At 34.3% G+C, this 26,022-nt stretch overlaps 1 non-coding gene across 1 annotated transcript; it reads left to right on the top strand.

The window, feature by feature from the left end:
* The first annotated feature begins 12,829 nt into the window (after positions 1-12,829).
* LOC122121169 lies at positions 12,830-12,936 on the top strand. Its single transcript, XR_006149904.1, has one exon. It is a non-coding gene; the product is annotated as a U6 spliceosomal RNA (small nuclear RNA).
* The last annotated feature ends 13,086 nt before the right edge of the window (positions 12,937-26,022 follow it).

Raw genomic sequence — 26,022 nt, 5'->3', positions numbered from 1 at the left:
CTTTGCGCCCTAAGTGGAAAAACCTACAGATGTTTCAGGTTGTGCTTCATTGCTGGCATTTGTGAGATATATTTTGGAAAGCACTATGAATGAAAGTATGCTATTTCATAAAACTTTTCTGAAGGAAAACTTATAGAAGCAAACCAAACAATGGGATTTTTTTCCTTAACAAATGCTTTCTGGGTATATTGTGCTATACACTATAATGATGAAATGATCATTTCTTTGGAAAAGTAATGAAAAACACTGTCACCTGTTGAATTTCTTTTTAAAGTATCTTAAATGACAAGGATGAGGAAATTTAAATGGGTTCATATTATCAAGTATTAGTTTAATTTTATATTAAATGTTAAAACAAACTGACAGAGTATTAGTCCATCAAGATTTACAGAGTAAGTTTCTGGCATATATTTTCTTTTGTTCCTCTTTTTTTGGGGGGGTGTGATATAAATATATTTTTTCAAAAAGGCAACTTGGTCTTAACCATTACCCACAAAATTCATGCTGTTATAGAATCAGAGTTTTTTGGATTAATTTAAGACAATACTAGGTTCATTTTATGTCAACACAAAATATAAAAACCAATGACATTTTCACTGAACATCCACTAATAAAAAATCATGAATTAATAAAGTAAAACTCTATGTCAATTTTTTGCCGGTTGTGGGCCTTGAACTCTGGACCTGGGCACTCTGCCTCACCTCTTCAGAGCACAGCTGCCACTGTACCACGTGAACACAGTGCAGTTTCTGGTTTTAGGTGGTTTGTTGGAGATAAGAGTCTCACAGACTTTTCTGCCCAGGCTGGCTTTGAAAAACTATCCTCAGATCTCAGACTCCAGAGTAGCGAGGATAACAGGAATGAGCTAACAAAGCCCAGATCCAAGTCAATTTTTAAAAAGCAAGCTTTGAAACTTCTGGTTTTTCCAATAAACAATTTTATTTTTTCAGCATTAGTTTATAAAACTATGAGTTATTTTTAGATGTAACTGGGATTTTTTAAACTATTCAAATATATTATTTACTATTACTCAGTATCTCACAAAAATCCACTATCATTGACTTTGCACAAAGTCAATTATTACATACTATCTTACACACTATAATTATTACATTCAATATTGCGTATAGTGTAAAGTGAAAATAGTTTGCACCATTTTATATAAATTACTAGGTGTTATTTTAACTTTATAAATTCACATCTGTGGTTTTACACTAAGGGAAAAAAGATTTTAGAGTTAAAATAAAATATGAATGCGTAGTGTTTCCCAATTGTGTCCCAATTAAAACAAAAATTCTGAGTTCTTACAGACAAAATTATTTTCCTTTCACTAAAGACTTTGAAGTAATACCTTTGGAAATAGTGAGGAAAAGGAAGCAGAATTCAACTCACATCAATCAATGTCTCTATTATTTTGATACCCCCTTCACTAAGACCTGCCCGCTCCCACTTGTCAGTGTCTGTCTTAGAATTCTATTTGGGAAAGTTCTAAATCACGGATTTTTTTTGTACTTCCTGTTATTTGAAACAAAATATATACACAAAACTCCTGAAATAAAATGCACATATATGTTAAAGTCACCACAGCTGGAAAAACAACCAAGAAAGTGGAACTCCCCCAGGAACAGAAACATGTTGGGCCCAGTTTTTTTTTAAGTACAAAACCTCAAATACATGTTAATTTGAGTAGAGCTATAATTATAACTGTCTCTCAGAAATAAGGTTGTGCTCATTTGTAATTAAATTCATCTGGATGAACCTAATATAGCAAATCCTTTGGATCAAATTTTTTAAAACAAATGTAACTGTATATTAATAAAGATCTGCACATCTTTAAAAGGAAAAATGCTATAGTACTAAATCACAAAAATCATGACAAACTAAAAAAATTCAGAAATGCAATGAATAAGTCCAATAGTAAATACCACTGATTTAACAAGAACAAAATATGCACATAATAGAATCTGAGCAGTGTACATGAGTGTACATAATTTTAAACTACTCCAAATTACACTGTTTGTAGATTACTGAATGTGGGTTTTCGAAGGAAAACATCAGCACATTACATAAATGAAATTAAAAATCTCATGAAAGAGAATAGTAGTTTCTGGAAAATACTATTTTAATAATTGGTGGTCAAAATCTTTCTAGTACTGACAAAATTGCATACCTATTTAGTTAGATCTGAAAAAGACCCAAGCTACTCGAGCTGATTTGAAACTTTGGCAAAGTATACAACTATAGCATTATAATGCATGTTGATTCTGGCATGGAATTCATTTCCTCTTTGATCTAACAAATGAATACATGAAAGAACATAGCTGCTCCAACTAAATATCAAGACCTAACTAAGCATAAAATCAGAAAAGTCATCATGCAAGCCGTATTTCAACTGGGGTAAAAGAAAAATCAGTCATACTGGTTCTGTATTGATTTTAATTGTTGATTTTTCATAAAGTATTTCCTTTAGCTTGCATTTTTCAAACATTGTGTTATATGATGTATATCTTGGTAACTAATTTTGGGTGCCTCCTTAAATTTTGTTCTGAGTGTAATGTCTCACTTCAGTTCCTAACCCATGAAATGATGTTGTTTACAAAACAAATGCTAATAACCACTGTTTATAATACGCAAAATCACATAACATGACACCAGTAAGTATAGGTTAACATTTTGATATCATGGTCTCATGACTTATGAGGCCTATCTGCTTGAGTTTAGTTGTACCTAAATTTAACCACTGTTAAAAAATGTTTATATATTTACCGGTCTCCCATCAGCGATTAAACCTGAGTATAAAGCCTAAGGAAAATGATAAGGTAAGAATTTAGCTATTCTGTATATAATGTAAACAAAATGCAGCATAGAGTAACTCACTGGTTTAAAGTCAAGCTATTTCTCCAAAACATTCTAAGAATTTCCTTACAATGTGTATTATTCTCAAGAAGGGAATGAGGAATGTGAGGACTAACCAAGTACTGTCTTCAAATATACATAATTTGGATTTAGCCCTTTATTTCACAATAAGCATTTTTGATAAAAAAAAAAACTGAATAATTGATTTTCTGGTCAGGTATAATATATCCTAGTTGCATAAACCAAACTCCATTCAGAAAATGGTATATAGCAATTAAGTAAACAAAACATATTCAATAAATAGCAAAAAGTACATACCTATAGAGAATATTTTGAAGAATGCATTAGAAATATTCTAATATAATACTGAATTTGATTGAACAATTTCACATTGACAGTAATTAACTAGAATACTTTAATGCTAATTGGACAAGATTGTCTTTCTAAATGAGCAAAGCCTATTTCTCCTTTTATTTTGTCAGGGAAATAACTGACAAAAAAGGAAATTAACATATGAATTTATAACAACTGGAATGAATTTTTCTTCTTATTACCAAATATTAATTTCACAAAGTAATTTTATTGTGTTATACACATATGTCCTCATAATGTTGCTTATTAAATTTTATTCCTTTTATTAATTCATTATCCTATTTTTATAACTGGAATTTTATTATGTGATCATACTAACTTATGAAGTATTTGAACATATTTATTCCACACTATTTCTCTTCATCTCCTTATTCACTTTTTTCCAAACTCAATCAGTTCCATCTTTTATACGTGGGTCATTCATTTTATGTTCTGGAACTAGAGTCTACATGTGAGAAATCTAGTATTTGTTTACACAGTATGGCTTATTGCTTTAATATGAAGGTTTCCATTTCTATCTATTTTCCTGAAGATGAAGGTATTTCATTATCATGAGTGGCTAAATAATATATTATTGTGTACATATACATAAATATATATATATATATTACAATTTCTTTATTCAATCAATGATTAAGAAACATGTAGGTGAATTCTGTATTCATTTTTTTAATGGGAGAAGGAAGGATGGAAATAATGGTGTTTGGATTGAGAAACGTGATCTTTAGGTTGGCACTCTATTTGAAACATCTTCCCAGCTGCACTTTCATCAGTATTTCAATTATGCATTATATTTAAAAAGTGATATATAATTATATTTATGATGGTGTTCTTTTTCAGTAATTAAGTTATTTTTTATTACAGTGTTACATTTAGTATGTCATGTGAGTATGGGGATGTATGTGAACATGAATATGCGTGCATGTTTGTAGGGAAGCTGAATGTATATGAGATACAGAATTCAAATAAAAGTTTGAGACCTATAAGTTGCTAAATTGATGTATATGTCCAGTTTGTGGAGTGTGATTTCAAGATCACATTTTGGTAGGTTTCATACCAAATAAATAGATGTTTCTAATCCAAAATCTTAAGGAATAAAACAAATGCTCTGTTCCATAATCATTCAGTCTTAGTACTGCAGACATTGTAATAAGTGGAAAAAATGATTGAAAGTATGATGGGTCAGTAATAATCCTTTAGAAACTAAAATTTCCCAAAATCTTCAGGTGTACTCTTTGGATATAAATTACAAATATATTTATAAACATACAGATAAAATATGAACATGTTATATATATAAATATACAAATATACTATAAATAAATTATATGTTTAGTTTAAATATTTATCATATATATTGATACATATTTAAATGTAATTCATCTCATCATATATATATATATATATATATACATATATATATATATATATATATATATGTATATACTTTTCTTTCTTTTTTATTTGGTCAGTCATGGGGCTCAAGGCCAGAACTCGATCACTTCAGACATAGTGCCACTTATGGTTTTCTGATGGTTAATTGGAGATAAGAATCACATGGTCTTTCCTACTTGGGCTGGCAATGAACTGTGATCCTCAAAAATACCTTAAGTGCCTAGCAAGACAGCACTTTTTCCAGATACTATATGTGCTGTGAGAGATTTGCAACCTAAGCAACTGTGGAAAATATTGGACCCCAAACATAACTGACATTTGCATGAACCCAGTCTTCTATGACGGAATTATCAAGGCCAATCTTGGAGATTCTTGTTAGGGACATGATGAAAAAATTTTAGTTTAACTTATCTGACCTTTTCTGTTGACCCAGACATATACTAGATATTGCAAATAAGGGAAACCATGGGACCTATGTTTCTTTGGGCCTGGATTACTTCACTTAATATAATATTTACCAAGTCTTTCCATTTCCTAACAAATGGTTCCTATTTCCTATAAAGTAAATCAAGCCGAGAAATCAGGTTAAGAAATGAAAGAGCCTTTGAAAAAATCTTTGACCTTGAAAATTGTCCTGGTTATGAATTTTTGGAGAAATATCCCAATTCAAAATAGAAGGATGCATTTTTTAATATTATGTTGGTACTGGGTTTTGAACTACTGGCCTTGAGCTCTATCTGGGCATTAATTCTCAGTGTTTGGACTATACCAAATGAGTCACACCTTCATTTCTTCCTTTTACTACAAGGGGAGAAAAGAATCTTTTAGGTTTATTCATTTGGAATAGCTTGGAATTGCAATTGTCAAATTTGAACCTAACTAGTAGCTAGGTGGAAGCCACTGGTGCTCTACTAAAACTCACTTCTTGTAAAAATAAATAATCACAAAAAGGAGAAAAATATTTGTTCAATGATTTATGTGTTGTCTGATAAACCAAATCACTTGCTACTGGAAGATAGAAAGTGAGAAGTTAGAGATGATTACGGAGGACAGAGAAAAAAGGAATGAAGAAGGGAAGGGAGAGTAAATGAGGGGAAGAGAAGGGAGGAGAGGAGAGGAGGAGAGAGCTGAGTAGAATTGCCTATAAGGTATTATTGGACAATCAGTGCCTTTGCATTTATATAGCCAAAGCTTTATGTTTTTGGTAGTAGTAAGTTAAGATATAGAATACAAATTTACAGCTAAAAACCTGTTAGTGTGCTTCCCTCTGCACCAAGGGTGCCAGAGTGAGGTGACAGTTACAGAAAAGGAAAGAGTAATCAGTTCAAGTGATTCTGAGAAACAATAATTGACATGCCAGGAATGCTCCCTTGTATGGTGAAATCAAGCATTACTATTGTTCCCTGATCTAGTATTCCTCTCAACAAGAATAGCAAAAACAGTAGAGGAAGGAGATATCTGAGTAATAATCATCTTTCTGTTTACCCTCTTCCCTTGGCCTCTCAAACAATAAAGCCAAAGGAGACTTAACCTGAGCTAGTGTGGTAAATGGGAAAAAAGATCAGCCTAGCTTAATGTGAAAGTTTTAAAATAATTAGGGCAGCGTTTCAAATACTGAAATAAAACGTTTGTTAATTTTTAATAAAAAATAACTCTAAAGTTATCGAAAAGTTAGAAGACTAAAGGGCTCACTCCATAGTGGAATCTGCATAATTAAACTGACTCTTGCTAATATCATCAGAAAATGAAGACAGCTCCTAAACTTCCAATATTAGGTAAATTATCTTCGATATTCACTTAAAATGTGTGAATATGATGCAGAAGACATTACTCATGTAACTGTAACCCCTCTGTACACGATTTTTACTATAAAATGTATAAAAATTCAAAAAGTGGAATGATTGACAATGATCCAGATGTATTGTACATTGAAATGCACATACACATTATTCAACAGTGACAATATGAAGTGAAGCCCCTTTGCACGACTTGCTAAAGATTAAATTTTTTTTGAGGTTTTAATATTAAATGACCAGAATATAAACCTTTAGAGATAAATAAGAGGATAGCATTGACATATTGTTGAGCCTTGTGCTCCTTTCAATACACAAAAATTAATGTTTCAAGTCTGCTGCAAATGTAAATTGTAATTTGCCAATTCTTTTTGCAAATTGCTCAAATTATAGAAAACCAAATTCTGCTATCCCTTCAGTCCCACCAAAAATTCGTATAGACCTTTAGGTTTCTCAGTTGTTTCTAAATATCTTAATGTAATGCATTGGAATCAACACTAAATTCTTTTAAAATCCTCTCACTTGGACATAGGTATGGATAGATAATTGATGTGTGTAGAATCAGAAATATTCAGAAGCCTGTAAATGAATGCTTAGTAATTTTCTCTCTTCTGTGTCATAGAATACAGCCTGTCCTTGTTAGGAAAATTTAGGAGAATGGAAAAGGAATAGGACTGACTTCATCATCAATAGACGAGGACTGTTTATTGAGGAAAAGCAGGTTTGGAGGTTGTGTGAGGGAGCTGAAACAGGATCTGAGTTTTTATAGGAGGACTGAGCAAGGAGGTAGAGGTTAATGAAAAGCCCCTAGGTCAAGGAAAGTGGGGGCCTTTCAGTTGGGCCCACAATGGGATGTTTACAACTGGGATTATATGGATTGCCCTGCCTGCACATAAAAGGAGTTCACACATACCTGGGATTTTGCCTGTATTGTGTATGAGCCTGGGACAGCAGGGTGGGGGTCAATCCTTCATATTCCATCTTTAGATACATAAAATGATAGGGCCAAGTGGGGAGAAGCAAGTTCTTCATATAGGATCTTTGGATACATAAAAATAATTGGGCTGAGAGAAGAGAATCATGGAGTTATGAGAACAAAGCAGATTCCATCATTTTGAACCCTGGAGTATAAAAGGTGGAGGGGCGTCGTGGTCTTTTCTGGATACTTCCAGCTGTCATGAGTGTGTTCAGTAGTCACTGGGGCTGGGGCCTTCAGGTCCAAGTCTGTGCTCGGTCCAGGGCAGTGTAAGCAAAGCCTCTGGCTGCCTGAAGTAATCGGATGTCCTTGACTTGGTCCCAGGTTCGAGTGAGGGCTGTTATCCTGTTAGAGAGAAACTTGAAAATACTGAGATCAGGCAAAAGGCTGACAAGGTGGCAGGACTAGTTGATATGAGTGACATCAGAAAACACAACAAGGGAATAAACCAGAAAAGTTCCATTTGGATCATGAACCTATAACCAGTCAAAAACTAGGGCTGGATTGGAGTAGTTAAGGGCCTGGTGAGAGACCTTGATCATTTCCTATAAATAGCAGGTAACAAAGGCAAGAATGTAAATTCCTGTGCATTTATGAGTTAGACAGATATGGACATTAGATGGACAAGATTCTCAACTTGTTTCTTTTGACCTGGATCTGGTTAATTTTGAAAGGGCAGGCACAAAGTGGATGATGTAATATCTTTTCCTCTTATTCTTTTCCACCTTGTCCTGGGATCTAAGTACTTGTGGCTGTGATATGGGCTTTGAACTCAAGGCCTGAGCATTTTCCCTGAGCAATTCTGCTCGAGGCTAGCATTCTACCACTTTGAGTCACAGGGCCACATTTAGCATTTGGCTGGTTAATTTTTGAGCCAGCTTCTACCCTGGCTTTTTGATGGTTAGTTGGGAGATAGAGTCTCAGGGATTTGTCTACCTGGGCTGGCTTTGAACTGCTGCAGTCTTTGCCACAAAAACCATTTATCATTTCCAATTAAAGCAACAAAGAGATCAGTGAGAACAAGTGGAGTTTATGTGCACCCTGCCAAGAATTGATCAACAAGTCCTTGCCAGAACTCTGCAATGACAAAATTCAATAGACGGGATGAGAGTTTGAGCATAGCTTGTCTGCCTGGAAAACCTGATAACTAAATTGTATGAGATGCTCTCCTGGCCTATACATGTTTCAATAGTATAACAACATAGCTGGCTTTTTCATATCAGGAAGAGTAAGGTTTACAGAGAGTGTCCCACAAGAGTTGGAGTTTGTAAATCTAAATCAGTCTTTTACCAAGAATCAGCTGTGTGTGATGGAGTCAGGCAGGAGTCCAGTTTACCATGGTGAAGGTAGGATGGTCCAGGCAGGATCTGGGCAAGACCGCCTCCCTCGGATGAATTGTCAAACCTCCTGTTTAGTTACTTACAAAATTATACACAGACGTTAAAGAAACGACTTTAGATGGACATAGAGAATGACATGCTAGTTTTAATGTTAAATCACAGTCAAGAATTACTTACCAACTTTACTCACAAGCTGTCTTTTTTTTTTTTAATTTTATTTTACTTTATTTGAGAACATACTGTACAGAGGGGTTACAATTACATGGGCAGGATAATGCATACATTTCTTACCAAGCATTGCAGCCTCCTCCTTTGTTTACCCTTCACCTCCCTTCCCAGCTTCCCCCCTCCCCCCCACCCAATCATACCCCCCTCCCCCCCCACACAGACATTGTAAAGCTGGTTTTGCCATGACATTTTGTACTTCTCATTGTTGCAACAGGTCCACCTGAATCCTTAAACGACTTGTTTGTCCCCATCTCCTCCACATGTTATACTGACTCATACCATCTCCTATACTCGAAGTTTCTGGGGACAGAAACAGATATGTGGAACAAACATTTTAAGACAATTCTTACCTCCTTACTGGTTTGTTTTTCATCACATCTGGCTAGGAGCTGAGTTGGGTATCATTCCTTTTACTACTACCCTTGAAAAAAAAGGTTTTCTTTTAACAAACAGTAAATTTGATAGGAAGTATCACTATCAAGACATAGAAGAAGGGGCTGGGAAGGTGGCTCAGTGGTAGAGCGCTTGCCTTGCATGCATGAGGCCCTGGTTTCGATTCCTCAGCACCACATAAGCAAAAAGAAAAAAAGCCGGAAGTGGTGCTGTGGCTCAAGTGGTAGAGCGCAAGCCTTGAGCTGAAGAGCTGAGGGACAGTGCCCAGGCCCAGACTTCAGGCCCCACGACTGGACCAAAAAAAAAAAAATAAAGACATAGAAGAAGATAACTTGTTACAGAGTTTTTATAATTAGATTATGTTGAACATGTTTTCACACACACACTTTTAAACTAAAGTTCTAAGATGCACTTGGGTTTTTAAAAAATGAAAATCGGCTATACTTTTTTTGGAATTCCAGTGACAAAGTGATATTTTTTCCCAATATGATAAAACCACGTGGTCAATGTCAGAATAGTAGGTAATACCAAACAAAATGCAAGGCAAATTTTGACACACAGAATTTCAACCCTTAAACAAACATTGATAACAAGAGCAGAAAACCTTTAAATCAAATTTGTGATGAGGTGGATTAGTATATGAATTAAGTAGTTTAACCCTTAGAAGAGTGAAGAGGAGAGGGGAGTAAAGTTGGTGGAATAATGGGGGTTGTAGAAAAAACCATCATGTGGTCTTAGTCCCCCCAGAAAGAGTGTCTTGTACATCTCATTGCTACAATGGGTCAACCTGTATCCTTTCCTTGTATCTTAAATGAAGAAATGCTGGCTTGATTTATGTTGATTCTACTTGTGAGACACACTTAAAATCACTCGCCAAGTCCAAAAGCACACAAATGAAATGCATCTTTTGTCAGTTGGTATAATTGTATTCTACACATTTATTGACAGGATACCAATTATTCTCAAATTTTAATACATTACAAATACTTTTTCTTATTTTCATGGCCAGGAAATGCAAGACCTCGGTCAGCATTTCTCACATAAGACTTATCACATGGGTTGGTTAAATGTTGACCTGAGCTCCAGTCTTCTGTGGACTCACTCATTACTTAGGAATTGATGCTGGCTGTTGGAAAAGAGCTCAATGAAAGATGCCATGTAACTTTATTTTTTACCAGGATATTCTCCTGCTGTTTTGGTTGTTGAGAGTGTCTACAAGAGCAAGCATTCCGTGGGGAGCAAGGAGACACCATATAACCTATACTTACTGAGATTTCTGGGTGATTTGCTATCACTTGTACTGCATTTGCAAGTCGAATCTGTCAAAACTTACCAGTTTTAAGAGATAAGAGAAGTGCTAAAAGAACTCTTAGAGACAAATATATCTTCAACATATTTGGTTCCAACCATTCTGTCTAGGGCATATTCAACAAGTAGTGAAACTTGTGTTGGCTGTATCTATGCGTCTTTCTCCATGTGTGCATGTATACATGTGTATATGTATGTGTGTATTTGTATGTAGAGCAATATACATGTGTACATATATAAGGGCATATACACACATATATGCATGTATAAATAAATATACATATATAAATATATGTACATATATTTATATATTTCAGGTGTTTAGTGATTTAATCTAGACTTCCCAGCACATTGTCATTCTTACAAAGTGTACATGATAAACTGCTCTGAGGATCTGTGCTCACTTCCCCCACTTCCTTGTTTTCCATCCCTGTGAACAACTTCAGCCTACTTTCCATAGGATAGCTTTGTTTTTGTTACTTACTGATAATACAAGAAAAAGGTTGCTTGTAAAAGGAAAAGACCTTTAGGACACAGGTTAAAAGTATCTTTATCCGTCCCAATGATTCCTATGAAGAAAATTTGTAATAGTACTAAAAGTGAACAGGAATTCCTAGATCTGTTGTTTTGCCATTTAGAATGGCAAAGGATAATATCACGTCACTCTTACAACTCTTAAAGAATGCAAGGGTAACTGATGGTCCCTATCATGTTCCCAAAATCCCAGTGGGTCCTGAAGGATAATAGTAGCCCAGCAGAAATTCTAAGTAGCAGACATGGAGCATGAAAGAGAAAGAGAGGAAATAAGAGAGAATGAAAGAGAGAAATATCATAATAGTGAAAGTGCATAACAGATAAACAAGAGCTGTATGAGAATATTCATACTGCTATCTTTAGACTCTACATGTACATTTGAAGGTATTTGATGTATGATAACCCATCAACACCACATTCCTCAGCACCACATAAGCAGAAAAAGATGGAAGTGGTGCTGTGGCTCAAGTGGTAGCAATAGCCTTGAGATGAAGAGCTGAGGAGCAGTACACAGGACCCAGAGTTCAAGGCCCACAACCAACAGAAACAAAACCAAAAACCTAAACACAAAAACCATCTCTCAATTTTGTGGCCTCAACTCTGTAAAACCACTGCTTCAGCATAGGGCTAAGATTTATTTGTGGACATTTATCAACACTCCTGATTCAAACTCTACTTGAGAAAATTTTAATCAATATTTTGTTCTTAATTTTGCTCTTTGTAAATTCACATGCACCTATAAAAAATGGTATGGCCATCCCAGTAACATTCTCAAAGTATCTCGTAATGATGACTTACAAAAAGTTGTATTATATTACAACAAGGAAAACAATGCTACAAATAAAGAAAACCAATAATTAAATATTAATGATTAATAAAATAAAAACCAAATACCATTGTTTCCAGTATTTGAAGTGTACTACATATTAGATTTTACTATTTTCTCATATTCCTGTACATTTAAAACTGGCTAAGATTATGATGTTCAACAAGAGTTTTATAGGCTATGAGTAGTCTTTAAATTTACCCTCTAAGATTACTATTTATGTCTCGTCTCATCATCTGTATATGGTTTATATAATCATTTTTGTTCCTCGCTAACATATAAAGTAAGGAAGCCCTAAAGTTTTAACAGAAACTGTGTAGTTAACAAAGTCTTAACTCTTCACTGTTTCTTCATACAAAGACTTTGCAACTTCTCATTAGTAAATTTTCTATAAACTCTGAATTGCACATACTTAGTAGTATATGTCTGCTACCATAAATCTTAAATACTTTATAGAAAAGTTATATGACCTACCAAACAATCTTAATTTTGGCATATAAGCAAATTCCCAAAATTAAACATATTTAAAACATTAAAACTTTAAAAAAAACTTAACACTTGCTGCAGTGTTCATTATGATAGGTGCCTTGTAGAGAATAATTGAATTCCTCTCCCTACACATCTGTTGAACAACAAATATGTGGAATTATTTTGTTTTTGACATATCAGTCTTGACTTTAGTCTTAAATGTGTGCTTATGTAAGAAATACATGGTTCTAAAATTTCACAACAATTCTTTTGAACTTACTTTTTGTTGTAATGTCTAGTTTAAGAAAATCAATTCCACTTTATATATAAAAAATGTTCTGTGCTCAATTCAGCAGCACATACACTAAAATTGGAACAATACAGAGAAGATTAGCATGGTCCCTGTGCAACTATGACACGCAAATTCGAGATGCGCTCCACATTTTTACATTAACAGATGCTGGAGGGGATGTGGCCAGAAGGGAACCCTACTTCATTCTTGGTGGGAGTGTAAACTTGTTCAACCACTTGGAAAGCTGTATGGAGGTTCCTTGAAAGGTTCCACATAGAGCTCCCGTATGACCCAGCAATCCCACTTTTGTGCATTCACCTAAATAGTCAGGAAAAAGACCATATGAAAATTATCAATACAATTGTGTTTATTGCAGCATTATTTCCCATAGCTAAGATATGAAACCAACCCCTATGTCCCTCAGTAGATGAATGGATCAAGAAAACATTGTGAGTTTGTGTGTGTGTGTGTGTGTGTGTGTGTGTGTGTGTGTGTGTGTACGGGAATTCTATCGTCCATCAGAAAGAATGACATCGCCCAATTCGTTACAGAATGGAAAGATTGGAAAAATTATATTAACTAAAATAATCCAAGTCCAAAGAAACATCGGTCACGTGGTATCCCTTATTGGAAATAATTAATATATGTCGTGGATAAGCAGAAAAGGTCAAAAGCTATGTGCATAGGAATAGATAAGGTGATGTTAAGCTAACTGAACCCCAAGATAGGGACACAAGTGGTTTTTTTTCTTGCTGTTGTTTCTAAAGTATTTATAATGTACGATGTGATTTTTTTTTGATTTTTATATGGTCCTCCCACACAGAAATAAACATTTTTTACAGTCAACCTTGAAAAGCCATCTTGATAGACAATTTCTGTAAGTGGTAGCAGAATATTATTGATGGCTTTGCAAGGATGCCAGATTGCCTCATTTTGAGACAATTAAAACAGGAATTTAGTCAGCTGTTTTTGTATCATTAGGACAAAAACCCATTGACTCTAGTCCAGGTGATCACTGCGGCCCAGAGAAGCTAATATATTGACTAATAATCCTAGACCTCTAAAAACAAAACAAAACAAACAAGTAAAAAACTCCAGTAAGCAAGGCAAGTCAAGGCTCCTATCACAGCCTACATGAATCAGGCAAAAACCTGAAGCTGGGAGTCATTTAGCTGATAACTAATATATTTTTTATGAGGCAGGCTGAAATTAAAGACTCCTGAGAGAGGGTAGGAAAGACTGATCAGAGGGACTAAAATTGGTCACACAAAGATTGGAATATAGAATTCCTTATAAAACAAATAAATCATAGAAAGCCTGTGCATGTAAGAACAACACAGAAGACCAATTCCAGAAATGCACAATTTCTTCGAGGTCAACTTAATGAATTATCAATGGAAATTTTTGAAATCTTAAATATTTGACCCATGTGGAAGAAGGACAATTGCTCAAGAGAAAGAAAAATTCATCACACTGTTAGGAGGTCCAATATCACATTAAGAAATAATCAAGCACAGATTTGTAATAAAAAGAGAAAGCAATTATTCGAAATGAGGGTTTCATTTGTTTTGATGTAAATGTTTTTGGTTTAGGTGCTAGCGATTACCATACAAATGATCCAGTCCCACAGTTGAGTTGACATTGACTGCAGTATTTCCACAAGAAGGAAAAGAGAAAATTTACAAATGTCAGATCAAATGAGTTGAGGATGAAGTGTTCTAATAGTAATATCTGAGGTTTAGACACAGGTGAAGAGGTGGATTTTCTTTTATAAAAATCTCCCATTTTTGCCTGGTGACAGCGGCTCACAGCTGTAATCGTAGCTACTCAGGAAGCTAAGATCTGAGGACTGCTGTTCAAAGCCAATTTGAGCAGGAAAGTCCCTGAGACTCATCTCCATTTAACCACCAGAAAACTAGAAGTGGCGATGTGGTTCAAAAGGTAAAGCATTCACCTTGAATTGAAGAGCTCAGGGACAGTGCCCAAGCCCAGGCTTCAAGCACCTCGAACAACAACAACAACAACAACAACAACAACAACAACAAAATGTCTCCCTTTTCTTGGACTGCCTACGGCTTTTCCTAACATTCAACAAAGAAGACATTTTATCACCCACTACAGGTAAGTCCTATTCTAACTGTTGCAAATAGAAAGATTTTGTATCTTATGTCAAAAGTTCATATTTGGGGAAACAAATACCAACAGTGGTAACTTTTTTTCCAGTCCTTGAACTCTTTGCCTGGCCCCTGAACATGCTTATACTGGTAGCTTTAATGTGAGCTTGTTTGTTATTTATTGGATTACTGCCCATGAGAGGAATTATTGTGTCATAGGGAGATCTGTTTAGTCTTTTGCAGAAAGTCCGTACTGCACTTCAGAATGGTTGAACAAATTTAATTTCCCACCAACAGTGTAATAAAGTTCCCATTTGGCTATATCCACGTTAGCATTTGCTATTGTCAGTTTTCTTGATAATGGCAATTCAAACTGGAGGAAGAATCTCTCTCTTTTTTTAATTTTTATTTTTTTATTGTGAAAATACTGTACAGAGAGGTTACAATTACATGGGCAAGATAGTGAGTATATATCTTATCAAGCATTGTAGCCTCTTCCTTTGTTTACCCTTCCCATCCCTTCCCATCCTCCCTCCCCCCTTACCCAATCCTCCCCCCCCCAAATTGTAAAGTTCGTTTTTGACATGACAACTTGTACTTCTCATTGTTGCAACAGGTCGACCTGTATCCTTATTTAAACGACTTGTTTTTCCCCTCCACCTCCACAAATTATACTGAGATCAAATACAGTGAAAGAAGGGGTTATACTGTGGGGGAGGGACATACGAAGCAACAAAGAAATAATCTTATAATTGCGTTAGAAACAAATGCAAGAAAGAAAAAAACATTTAAATACATATCTTAGGGTTCATTTTCCTAACATCACCTTATCTGACCTTTTCTGCTTGACTCATACATATACTAGATATTGCAAATAAGAGAAATCATGGGTCCTATGTTTCTTTGGGCTTGGCTTACTTCACTTAATATAATTTTTTCCAAGCCTTTCCATTTCCTAACAAATGGGGCAATGTCATTCTTTCTGATGGAGGCATAGAATTCCATTGTGTATATATACCACATTTTCTTGTTCCATTCATCTACTGAGGGGCATCTGGGTTGGTTCCATATCTTAGCTATGGTAAATAATGCTGCAATAAACATAGCTGTGCTGGTAACTTTAGTGTGGTCTTGTTTGTAAACATTTGGGTAAATGCCCAAAAGTGGGACTGCTGGGTGATAGGGGAGCTCTATGTGGAGTCTTTTGAGGAACCTCCATACTGCTTTCCAAAGTGGTTGAACAAGTTTACACTCCCACCAAAAATGAAGTAAGGTTCCCTTCTGTCCACAGCCCCTCCAGCATCTGTTGTTATTAGAGTTCTAGATTTTTGTCATTCTAACAAGGGTGAGGTGGTATCTCAATGTTGTTTTGATTTGCATTTCTTTTATGGCTAGGGCAACGGACAAGGGTCTCATATCTAAAATATACTTGGAACTCAAAAAATTAAATCCCCCAACAACAAATCCTCAAAGAAACAACTGCCCAATAAATAAGTGGGCTAATGACTTAAAGAGAAACTTCTCTGAAGAAGAAAAAAGGATGGCCAATAGTCACATGAAGAAATGCTCAACCTCCCTAGCCATAGAAGAATCTCTCTTGTAGATTTGTAGGTACCTTCTAGCTACCATGAATGAATGAATATATGAAACCTATATTGCTTGAGTCAGCATTCTTTTCTCTTAGTATAATTTTCCCAAGGCTTTGATGTTCCTTAAGACTGGTGAACAGTCATCCTTTCTGATGGGTGAATAGAATTCCAGTGTGTGTGTGTGTGTGTGTGTGTGTGTGTGTGTGTGTGTGTGTGTGTGTGTGTGTGTGTGTGTAAGATGACTATAGGCCTATGAGCTCATTTCTAAGCCTTCTCTTTGAACTGTAATTTTGTAATTCAATAATAAATTTGGATTGCTTTCTCTATTGCATTGAAGAATATTGTAGGGATGTTTATGTGTATTGCATTGCCAATTGTTTGGGGGCAGTATTGCAGCTTTCACAATGTTAATTCTTCCAACCAGGAGCATTGAAAGACTTTCCATTTCCTTGAATCTCCTTCAGTTTCGCTTTTAGGCTTTTAAAGTTTTCACAATTGAGGTCTTTCACATTTTTGTTAAATTAATTAATTCCTAGTTTTATTGTTGTTTTGTTTTGCTTAGATTTGATTTGATTTTGAGGCTAATACATATGAGGTTGTTTTTTGGATTTCAGCCTGGATCTTCCCATTGTTGGTAACACAGGAAAACTACTGATTCTTGTAGGTTTTATACCCTGCTACATTGCTGAAGATTAGCATCACTTTTACTAAATTTTAGGGGGGGGGAGCTATAGGGTCCTTTATATAAAGTATCATTTCATCTGTGAAAGGGGATAGTTTTACTTCCTTCATATTTGGATCCCTTTTATATTTTTCTCTTGACTATTGTCCTTGCTAGAAAGTCCACTACTATATTGAAGAGTAGTAGAGAGAGTGGACATCCTTTTCTCATTCCTGATTTTAATGTCTTCATGCCTCCATCGTTAGGTACATGCTTATTTTCTCTTTGTCCTATACATACTCTGTATCATATTGAGGAAAGTTCCATACGTTCCTTTCAATAATAAAGGGGTATTGGAGTTTGTTAAAAGCTATTTCTACATCCATATAAACAATCATATGGTTCTTGTCCCTGCTTCTGCTGATGGTGTGTGTTATGTTTATTGACAATTATATTGAATCCAGCCGTATGCTAGGATGAATACTGTTTGATCATAGCATGTATTTTTTGGTAATTGTTGAAGTTGGTTGGTGAGAATTGTATTGAGAAGTTATGCATCAATGCTTATCAAAGAGCTGATTTCATAGTTCTCTTTCTTTGATGAGTCCCTAGCTGATTTGTGGAAGAGTCTAATTCTAGCTTCATAGATTGTGTTTGATAATTCCATTTCTCTTTCTAGTCCATTGAAGTGTTAGAGCTGAGTATTGTAAGTTCTTTGCAGGCCTTAATTTCACGGTAAATCTATTGAGTCCTAGATTTTTCTGTTATGGGAAATTGTTTATTGACATTTCATTTTCATTATTTCTTATGTATCACTTCTTGGTTCAGTTCGAGTATAGGAAAGCATCAATTACTCCAGGATTCTCCAGGTGATTGGTATATGGTTTTCAAAGTACTCTCATAACATTCACAATTTTGCTAATTTATGTTATGATGTCTCAGTTTTTCTCTAATTTTATCTATTTGGGTGAATTCTCTTAGGAGCTCTTAGGAGCTGTGCCTCATCTACTCTTAATATATTTACCTAGTTATCATCTTATATAACCAGTTCCTGTTCTTCTTGATCTTCTCTCTGTAGGATATATTTGATTAACTTCTATCCTGCTGATGTGGTGGAGAGTTTGGCTTGGGACCATATTCACTGTTGATAGTTGTTTGCCTTTAATGTTTGTTATATATCAAGCCAGGCTCTTCGTTTTGATCATATCAACTAAGAAATCTGTGTTTATTCTGACTGTATATATTTTATAAATAATCTTTTCTCTATGACAGCTTTAAGAATCATTTCCTTGATCATTAATGATCCTCTAATGGATTATGATGTGGTGGTGGGTTGTTCTCTTCTAGAATTCTGTTTGGTGTTCTAAAGCCTTCTCTTTTCTAAATGTGCCTATCTCTTTGGATGTTTGGAATGTTCTCTGCTAGAATTCTGTAATATGTTTCTCATCCATTTAGTTTCCTGCTCTTCTCCTTCTTGAGACCAATCTCCCCCAAATTTGATCTTCTAACTGAGTCATGAAATTCTGGCAAGATCATTTCTTATTTCTTGGATTTGTTCTAAATGATTATTTCCTCTTTCCTCTTAGACCTACTTGGTCTTTTACCCCTGAGATTATCTTCTTTGTCATCTTTTTGCTGTGAAGACTTTATAATTTGTTTTTGATTTCCCTGTTTTATAATTGGTCATTTTTTAGGGTTTCTATCTCTTTATAAAGCTTTGTTTTAGGCCTTGTATGGACTTTCTTTACATATTTCTTTGGATGAGGGGGTTGGTAGGGTTGTTTATTTAGCTGTATCTTCTCTCATATCTTTTAACTAGGCATCCATTTGCCTTTTCAGAATTTATTTTTCTGTTTGTAGTCTCCATGAATTATTTTGCTAATCTTTGGTTGTTCGCATCTTGTTCAATAAATTTCCTTGTAGAGGTTTTGTATCTTTTCATTAATCACATTTTCAGCAGTAATTATAATGTATTTTGAAAACTACCTTCTAGGTCCCTCATTGTATGTTCTAATGCCTGGTTATTTACTGTGTGAATTTTACTACCTTGACATCACTTTTCTTGTATTTTTCTGATTTGCTCTGTTCACTTGGAGGATTTCTTTTGGGTGATCTACAATCTTAATAGGTGACTCTTTATGTTCTTGGTTGATTTGCCATATGTTGGTTGGATCTTTTGTTGTGATTTGTTTTTGTGGAATTAGGTTTTTGTCTAGACCATTAAGTGTAGGAGTAGAAATCAATTGTGGTGAGATGTTGTGATGTTAATACTTGTGGTTCCAATGACAGTTTGGGCTGCCCAATGGTATCTTGAATTGTCTCTGAGTATGGATGTGGCTGTCTCCAATGTACATTTCTGTTCCTGCATTTTTTTCCCATGTGGACCTTTTATTTCCACACTGCAGCTGTGCTTTTAAATATGTTGGCCAACAAAGTCACAGCAGTCACCTGCCTGGCTGGGCACCTTTTCATATATTTCTGTTTTCTTGTGAAGACAGTATAAAATCTTCTTTTGAATTGTATATCTATATATAGTTATAACTGACTGGGTGTGACTTTTTAGAAGTGGAGTACCTGCTAGGACTCTAATTCTCTGTTTCATTAGAGAGAGCTAGGGGAATTTTCTGTTGTTATTTTGCCATTGTTTTTCCAATTCCTCAGATATATTTTATATATTGTTGATTTTTTTCAACATAATTTAGGATTTGTGGTGGTTGTATCAGGTTATTTTAATTTTTTGTTTGTGTTAGTTTGAAATAGTGATTTCAGGCTTGTATGAAGAGACATTAATAATATGCAATGTATGTTATTACATTGAAAGAAAGAGAGGAGACATTTTAACGTATTTGCTACAAGTAAATTAGTATTAAGCAAAGTTAATTAAAATAATTACTCTTCAGAAGATGAGCATAGTACTCTTGAATATGTGATTTATTCAAAGATACTATAAAAATTCATAAGAGGATTTGTGATCAGAAATGATGGGTAAACAAATAGCTGGAAAACTGTATATGTAAATTGAGCTTTCAATATAGGATAAGTTTACAATAAATGATCCAACAGACGATGATTTTATATCTCTAACAAGCATCCAGTATTCTACATTTTCCCACTTATTCCTGCCTGTCCTCTTACCTCAGTTCCTGATCAATAGTATTCTACTTTCACGAGGTCAATTCCTATTAATATAACAAAGTGGGGTTTTTTTTGGTTTCTAGATCCAATAAATTTTAGTCTGTCGGAATAATGGTATGAATTCATGGAGTTTGACTTGAATGTCAAGTTTGAGGATACTCTATTCAGGGTATTATTAATTGGCCTGAAGGAGCCAGGTACATACTATGAATACATAGACACAGTATACTAAGAGCAGGGGACTTGATTTCAGAGAAAGATGTAGGTCCAGGCAAGGTCCTGAAAAAAAGAAAAACCAACGGAGCAAACATCAATCAACTATCATTACCAAGGAATTGAACTGATCTCTTATGTGTCTGGGTGGCAGCTGTGTGTGTGTGTGTGTGTGTGTGTGTGTGTGTCTGTGTCTGTATCTGTGTCTGTGTGTCTGTATGTTTGTGTCTGTGTCTGTGTGAGTGTTTGTAGAGAGAGAGAATTTAAGTGTGACTTCCATATTTACAGCCCATAGAGCATTGCTTGTTAGGGAGAAGTTACTCATATCAGAATTCTGATACTACTGTCATCATTTTTTACTGCGAAAAACACTTGCTTCATCCTACTTAAAAAGAGAAAAGTAAACTAACATCTTACATGATTGTTTTGACAATTAATTGGTTTATTGAAGGCCAAAGGGAGGAATTGGAGAGTAATATAATCTTTTAACTCTCTCCTGAATATTACCCAGCAATAGCAGTGATTTCAGGAGTCTCCTGCTCTGTACTCACAGCTGAATTACAAATATGCTTAATAATATGAAACATATGATAGAGAAATAAGTCAGCCAGCAGACACAAAGAACTAGTGATGAGACCGAACTTTTGAGCAGGGTTGCCACATATTTTAGGAATGTAATTCCTTCATATGAACTTCAAATTTTGTGGATTTCCCTGTGTGATTAAAAGTTTAGAAAGTGCTGTAAAAAGAGAATTCCTGTTCAGCCAAGTAGAAATTGCTCATGATCCCATCCTCTCGTTACAAATTTCCATTTCATAAAGACTCTCTTTTAGAGTGCTTTCATTTAATATACTTCAACACCTCACACTTCCCTGTGGGAGATAGGGAGAAAGATAATTTTGTTTGAATATTATCTTATGTAAGTTAGTGTGCATGGGCATGATTTGTATCAAGTTAGTATTAAGTGTAAATAGGAATCATGTCACAACAAAAATATAATTAAAATCATGTAACAAGATTAGAAGTCATAGCATTTTGTTCATGAAAACATACATTAGATTAGTTGCAGAATTTCTATTTTGAGATAAACTTTATATGAAAGCATAATGCACTTTAACTAAGGGTTGAAACATTTTATTAAAAAATATATTTCTTAGAGATATTTTTGCTGCAAAATTTTAACAAGAAAATGGTCCCAAAGTAATCATTTTTCTTTGTATGTTCCTGTTTCCATATGATTAACTCCAAATTAGAAATCCAGATATATGATTTGATTTAATTTAACAACAAGTATTATTGAGTATAAGGACCCTCTACTCTCTATATTCTTCACACGATGATCATTAAATATGGTGAGTTTGAAATAATTAGTCTCTGTGTGAACTATGTTAATATTATTTACAATATGAGTGAAATGTTTAAAAAGTAGTATTTATTTTAGTTTAATTGCTCTGAAGAGAAAATGAATGATATTATCAAAGGCTAAAAATGATTAGATTTATTATTTAGAATTCAGGAAATGTTTTTGACCATACTGCTTACTGGAGCCTTCACAACAACCAGAGAAAATTTATATTAATGAAGCAAAAATCCCACAGGTTAGACATTTGTGAATAGAAAAACCATGTAACTACATAACAAACATAGAAAATTTAGCGTATAAATACCTGAATATACTAATACAACTAATTGCAGAGAAAGTACTTGTTCTGAAAGGAGATAAAATTACATTTATTTTGAAAAAGTAGACCTAAGTATTCATTTGAATAAAAGATAATGTTTAAAACATCAGTCATTCAAGAAATAAGATGTACAGTTACTTGTTTTTCATGTCAATTATTATCTCTAAACTTAGTAGAAATATTAGATTTGTAAACCGAAAACAGTGCTTTGTAGGGAAATAGACATTTAGTTTCTTAAAAGTCATGACTATTTTTTCACAAACAATTGCTAAGTAACTTATTTACATTTTTATCATGGAATCTTATTTGATATATTTTTATTGATTAAATTAAATAATTGGCCAATAATAAAATAAATTATGCATGAGCATAGTCTATCTAACATAAGCATTTTATTCACAAGACATATCATGGCTCTCTTAAAGAATATTAGAAGGCAGTATATTATTTACTTATTAATTTTTAGTTATTTTGTTAATGGTTATTAATTGTTAGAAGTGGCAGTTTCGTTATGCTCTTTCCAAAATATATTTAAAGCATTTGATTGTCCTCCCTGTTTTTCACATCAAATTACATCTTTTTGTATGCACATATAAGCTAATTTGGAAGATTTAAGGTGACCTGCAACTTAATTCAAGATGTACAGTGGATTAACGATGAATAAAAACTTCAATATTTTTGTTAATTTCTGAATTTATATATATATATATATATATATATATATATATATATATAATTACTGTTATGGTTAGGTTTAGGATCCCAGACAGAATTAGAATTAGGGTTAGAGAAAAGAAAATTTAGGTTCAACACAAGATGATCTATTGCAACAATGATACTCACAGCACACTATATTGAAAATGAAATTTACACCATGGGGAGGATGGAGTTAGAGAGGTGGGTGAGGGAAGGGATAGTGGGAGAACAACAAAGAACAGGGCAACAATGTTCAACAAGAAATGTACTCATTACCTTACACATGTAACTGTAATCTCTCTGTAAGCCTCTTTACAATAAAATAAAATTTTAAAAAATAATGTAAAACAACACCTGACAAGAAATAGAGAAACACTTTAAAATTTTTAGTTTCAAAGTGCAAGTAAAATTTAGGCCTACATGCTTAGCAAGAGTTAGGTTAAATGTGAAATAGAGGCTTGCTATTAACATTATGATTAAATTATCTGTAGGTTTAGGATTAGGCAACGTGTTCCAGTTAGAGCTGGGAGTAGGATGAGAAAAATATGTAAGATATTGTGTAAAATTGCAACATATTTTAAGAAGATTGAATGGCATCAAGGTTAGAATGAATGAAAACCAATGTCTATGTTTCTTTAAACATTCAGATATGATTTGGTTTTAATTGTGAGCAGTTGTTTTAGTTCTTGTTAGGATTAGGGAAGGATAAACTTTAAGGTAAAATTTAGTTTTCCACTAAGAAGTAAAAGCAAAAACATGACTAATTGAATAGAACCCAGACAATTTTCCTTACATTAACCATTTGGTGTTAATTCAGATTGTGATTAGGATTAGGCTTCTGGTTAAAGGGGGTTGACGAAAGAGTAAAGAAATTGGTTAAACTGGTGGCTTGTGTCTATTATCCTAGCTACTCAGGAAGCTGATTTCTGAGGATTGCAGTTCAAAGCCAGCCCAGGCAGGAAAGTCTGTGAGAATTTTATCTCCAATTAACCACCAGAAAAAATGAAAGTGGTGCTGAGGCTCAAGTGGCAAAGTGCACAACTCGAGCTAAAGAACTCAAGGATCATGCCCACGCCTAGTTCTCAGGGATCCTGCCCAGGCCCAGAGACAAAATCCGAAGACCATCAAAAAGAAAAGGTTTAAATGTTAAGTAAATCTGAACTTATTTTAAGTTCTAGGAATTCAGGAAAATCAGGGATAATGGAAGTACAGTGTATTTCATAATATCAATATTTGAGATCAATCGGTATAATGATTCCTGTTATGGAACAAGATAGATTCAGAGTTAAGAGTGAGAAAATCTGTAGGGTTTAGGAAAACCTGCAATTTATTTGAAGAATTACAAGTGGAATTTCAGCTAGGATGACACAGCGAGCATTTTACATAAATTTTAGAATTGGGATACTATTAGTCTCAAGGTTATCATTAAGATTCTAGACATGGTTAGGGTTAGAGTGTAGGAGAAAAAAATGATGCTCAAATTCTAGGTAAATTTTAGAATAAGCATGGTAAGAATTAGAATGAATGTGAACTAGAGTATTGCTATTAATATTAGAATCTACTTACAATTAGGTGTATGGTTATTCTCAATGTTCCAGTTAAGAAAGATTAAGTTTAGGGTTAGAAAATGACTAAGATATTGGGAAAAAAATTGAAGCTTATGTTTGGAAGTCTTATTTGAATGAAGTTAGGATGAGTGAAAACTAGTTTACTTGTGTTAATGTTAGTATTGACATATAATTTTACTAACATTAGGGTCAGTATTTTGTCCTGATTATGATTAGTGTTATGAATAAGAAAGATTTTACTATAAAATTCAGTTTCCAAGCTGGGCACCGGTAGCTCTCGCCTGTAATACTATCTACTCAAGAGGCTGAGATCTGAGGATCACAGTTCAAAGCCAGCCCTGGCAAGGAAAGTCCGTGAGATTCTTATCTTCAATAAACCACTAGAAAACCGGAAGTGACGCTGTGACTCAAGTGGTAGAGCGCTTGCCTTGAGCTGAAGAGCTGAGGGATAGCACCAAAGCCCAGAGTACAAGCCCCACGACCGACCAAAAAAAAGAAAATTCAGTTTTCACTAACAAGCAGAAGCAAAAATGTGAGACTGAATAGTAACTAGAGCATTATCATTATACTTATTTCTCAGTGATCATTCTTGTAATGATTAATGAGAGTTTTCCAGCCAAGTTTAGGTTGAGAATTAGCATTAAGTGATGGACAAGATGGTAAGTAAATCTGAAACTGTTTTAGGGAACAGAGGTTTAGGAAAAGGTAGAATCAATGGAAACTACAGTGTCTTTCCTGATTAGAAAATGTGAGGAAAAGTAATATAATGGATCATGTTATGGAACAAGATCACTTCAGCAGTAGAGTCAGGAAATTTTTGGGAATAAGGGCAAACTGAAACTCATTTCCAGAGTGCAAACTGGAGTATTCATTAGAATGAATAAAAACTAGAGTCTTTTTCTTAAACATTAGAATTGGACTATCATTAGGGTGAATGTTAGGTTGTAGTTCCAGCTGGGGTTAGTGTTAGTATTAGGGAAATGGAAAATTTAGGGTCCAATTGAAAGTAAATCTTCGAATAGCACATCAAGTTAGAATTTGGGTGAATGTGAAATAGGAAACTGCTAATAATGTTAGGATTAGGGTATGATTAGTGTGAGGTTATCCTGAATGTTCCAGTTAGGGTTCAGGTTAGAAAAATGGCAAGATATTGAGTAAAACTGTGAATTACTTTAAGAAAGATAAGCTGAATCAAAGATAGGATGAATAAAAACTTACGTATTTTTGTGGCTTTAAGAATCCAAAGGAAAAAAAAAAAAAAAGAATCCAAAGGCAATTGGTTCTAGAGTTAGGGTTACTTTTCTAATTTATGAACTAATGAAGTAAAGGCACAATTATTTCTTATAAACAAAGACAGTCACTATTTTTGGGAAAAAATTCAATTTTCTACATGAAAATATGTCTTAAAATGTTTTTCAACCAGGATTAAATAATAGTGAACAGGATGTCATTTGTTAAAATTAGGTAAGTTAATAATACAACTTTCAAAAATATCCAAACACATAGCCTAAAAACTCAGACATGTTATTGGGAAAAGAGCTATTTTTACTTCCTCTAGCAGGGAAATTCTGTGTGTGTGTGTG

The sequence above is a fragment of the Dipodomys spectabilis genome, unplaced genomic scaffold, assembly GCF_019054845.1.
Source record: "Dipodomys spectabilis isolate Male_0828 unplaced genomic scaffold, ASM1905484v1 ptg000185l, whole genome shotgun sequence".
NCBI lineage: Eukaryota > Metazoa > Chordata > Mammalia > Rodentia > Heteromyidae > Dipodomys > Dipodomys spectabilis.
The sequence above is the reverse complement of the archived record's forward strand: the minus strand, read 5'-3'. Positions and strand labels throughout refer to the sequence as shown.